This window comes from Myotis davidii, unplaced genomic scaffold (genome assembly GCF_000327345.1).
Source record: "Myotis davidii unplaced genomic scaffold, ASM32734v1 scaffold2326, whole genome shotgun sequence".
NCBI lineage: Eukaryota > Metazoa > Chordata > Mammalia > Chiroptera > Vespertilionidae > Myotis > Myotis davidii.
The window spans coordinates 109,604-113,442 of record NW_006297408.1 but is presented as its reverse complement, the minus strand read 5'-3'; positions in this window follow the sequence as shown (position 1 = coordinate 113,442).

Genomic DNA, 3,839 nt, shown 5'->3' with positions numbered 1-3,839 from the left:
AACCCTACAGCTTAAAGAATCAGAAAGAGAACAACAAGAAAAGCCCAGAGTAAGTAGAAGGAAGGAAATAATAAAGATCAGAACAGAAATAAATAATATAGAGGAAAAAAAAAATAAAAAACCAGTCTTATTCAACATAGTATTGGAAGTCCCAGTCACAGTGATGAGACAAGAAAACATGAAAGGCATCCAAATTGTAAAGGAGGAAGTAAAATCCTCATTATTTGCAGATGACATGATATTGTACATAGAAAACCTAAAGACTCCACACACAAAAATTACTAGGTTTAATAAATGAATTCAGCAATGTAGCAGGATAAAAAAATTAATACCCAGAAATCTATGGCATTTGTATATACAAATAATGAACTCTCAGAAAGAGAAACTAAATAAAAACAATCCCATTTATTACTGCAACAAAAAAATTAAGGTATTTAGGAATAAACTTAACCAAGGAGGTAAAAGAACTATACTGGGAAACCCAGAGGACATTGAAAAAAGAGATAGCGGAAGATAGATATAAACAAGTGGAAGAATATACCGTGTTCATGGATTGGTAGAATCAACATCATTAAAATGTCCACACTACCCAAAGCAATCTATAGATTCAATGCAACCCCTATTAAAATACCAATGCCATATTTCACAGATATAGAAAAAAAAAACACTCCAAAAATTTATATGGAACCAAAAAAGACCCTAAATAGTTGCAGCAACCTTGAAAAAGAACAAAGTTGGAGGGATCAGAATACCAGATGTCAAGTTATACTGCAAAGCCACTGTATTCAAAACAGCCTGGTACTGGCACAAAACAGACATATAGATCAATGGAGCAGAATACAGTCCCCAGAAGTATACCAATCCATTATGCTCAATTAATATTTGACAAAGGAGGCAAGAGCATACAACCGAGAAAAGACAGTCTCTTCATTAAGTGGTATTGTGAAAATAAAAGACTTAAATGTAAGTTGTGAAACTATAAAAATAGAATAAGAAACCATATGCAGCAAAATCTCACACCTCGCTCAACCTCTCTCATAGCAATACATTTACCAATACATCTCCTAGGGCAGTGATGGCAAACCTTTTGAGCTCGGCGTGTCAGCATTTTGAAAAACCCTAACTTAACTCTGGTGCCATGTCACATATAGAAGTTTTTTGATATTTGCAACCATAGTAAAACAAAGACTTATATTTTTTATATTTATTTTATATATGTAAATGCCATTTAACAAAGAAAAATCAACCAAAAAATGAGTTCGAGTGTCACCCTCTGGCATGCGTGTCATAGGTTCGCCATCACTGTTCTAGAGCAAAGGAAACTTAGGAGAAAATTTGACCCAATGATCCCATTTCTAGGAATATATCTTAAGAATCCCCAGATACCAATCAGAAAGAATATATGCACCCCTGTGTTCATAGTAGTTAAATTTACAATAGCTAAGATTTGGAAGCAGCCCACGTGCCCATCAGCATATGAGTGGATAAAAAATCTATTGTTCATCTTTTCAAAATGGAATACTATATGGCTGTAAAAAGGAAGGAACTTTTCCCATTTTCAATGGTATGGATGGACCTGGATAGTTTTATGCTAAGCAAACTAAGCCAGTCAGAGACAGATACGTATCACATGATCTCACTCATATGTGGAATCTAATGAACAAAATAAATTGATGAACAAAATAGATCCAGAGACATAGAAGCATGGAACAGACTGATGAATTTCAAAGGGAAGGCAGAGGTTGGGGGTTGGGGGAGGGATTACCCGGAGAGCTTATATGCATATAGGCAGAGCCCATGGACCCAGACAATAGTGTGGTGAAGGCCTGGGACGTGGGGGTGCAGGCTTGCATTGGTCAATGGGAAAAATAAGCAAATGGGACATCTATAATACTTTCAACAATAAAGATACATTTTTAAAAATTGTAAATAGAATTGCCTTGCCTTGGCCAGTGTCATTCAGTGGTTAGAGTCTCCACCCATGCACCAAAGGATTTCAGGTTCAATTGCTGCTCAGGGGCATGTGCCTGGGTTGCAAGTTTGATCCCTAGCCCCAGTCAGGGAGCATGTGGAAGCAACCAATTAATGTGTCTCTCTTACATCAATGTTTCTCTCTCTCTCCCCCCTCTCCCCTTCCACTCTCTCTCAAAATTAACAGGAAAAATATCCTCAGGTGAGGATTATAAATAAAAGTTCAGTATGTGAATCTGCAATCCCACTTCTGGTAATTTATCCAAGGAAACCCGAAACACTAATTTGAAAGAACATATCGCCCTATGTTCATTGCAGCATTATTTACAATAACCAAGATTTGGAAGCAGGCTCAGTGTCCATCAATAGGTGAGTGGACAAAAAAGTGGAGGTACATTTACACAATGGGATACTACTTGGCTGTAAAAAAAAAAGAAGGAAATCTTACCCTTTGCAACAGCAGGGATGAACCTGGAGATTATTATTCTAAATGAAGTAAGCCAGTCAGAGAAAGACAAGTACCATATGATTTCATTCATGTGGAATCTACTAAACAAAATGAACTGACAAGCAGAGAGCAGACTGACAGCTGGAGTGGAGCTGGGGCTGGAGGGGTGGAGGAATTGAGCAAAAAAAGAAAAAAAAAAACAGAAAAGTAATGGACAAAGACAACAGTGTGGTGATTGCAGGGGGAAGGGCAGAGGGGAGGGGGAAGAGAGTATAGGGGGGGATAAATGTTTTTTTTATTAATTAAATCTTTATTGTTCCTCTTTTTCCCCCCATAACTCCTGTCCACCTAGTTCCCACCCTACCCTCCGCCCTCACTCCCCATCCACTGTCCTCATCCATAGGTGCACGATTTTTGTCCAGTCTCTTCCCGCATAAGGGGGGATAAATGTTGATGGACAGAGACTTGACTTGGAGTGTTGGACACATAATACAATGAACAGCTGATGTATTGTAGAATTGTGCACCCCAAACCTGCATGATTTTATTAACCAGTGTCACCCCAATAAATTCAATAAAATATTTTAAGCCACCTTTTTATTGTGTTGGTCTATAGCCACGCAGACAATTTTCAGGGAGAGAAATTAATACCTAATAGTTCAATATGTAGCACAAATGTTACTTTAAAATGTGCCTTTGGTTAGGTGGCTCAGTTGCTTGGAGCATTATTCCATACACCAAAAGGTTCAGTTCCCAGTCAGGGCACACTGCAGGTTTGATCCCATCAGGGCATGTACATAAGGCAACCGATCAATGTTTCTCCCTCACATGGATGTTTTTCTCTATCTTTCTCCCCTTCTTCTCTCCCTAAAAGCAACAAAAACATATCTTCCCGTGAGGAAAATACATAAATAAACATGAGATAAATAAATAAATGTACATGAGAATGGCATTACTAACCTCCCTACCTCCGCCACTCTCATGCAGATTATGGATACAGACACATTTGCTTGTTTGTTAGGTAGGCATCCTCCAGTCTTTTTCTTTATTTTCAGAAATCATCCCATCTTAAATGGCAATTATAGATTCCTAATCATATTACAAGATTTTAATGTACTATTGATGTATCTCTATTCAATACCTATACACTAAGTGGATGTGTAAACAACACAGTATTTAGGAGTGGTTTCTTATGCCAGTTCTGCCATTTGCAGCTCTTGATCTTAAGTACATTGATCTTAAGCAATGTACCTTATGTTTCTTGGTCTTAGAGATACCCCCTCTGATTACATGACATGGATCTAATAATAGCACTTAACTCACAATGTTATTTTAAGAATAAAATTAATTGAAATAATTATGTAAAGCACAAGGCACAATGCCTGACATATATGATGATTAAGTAAATATTAGTCTTTACT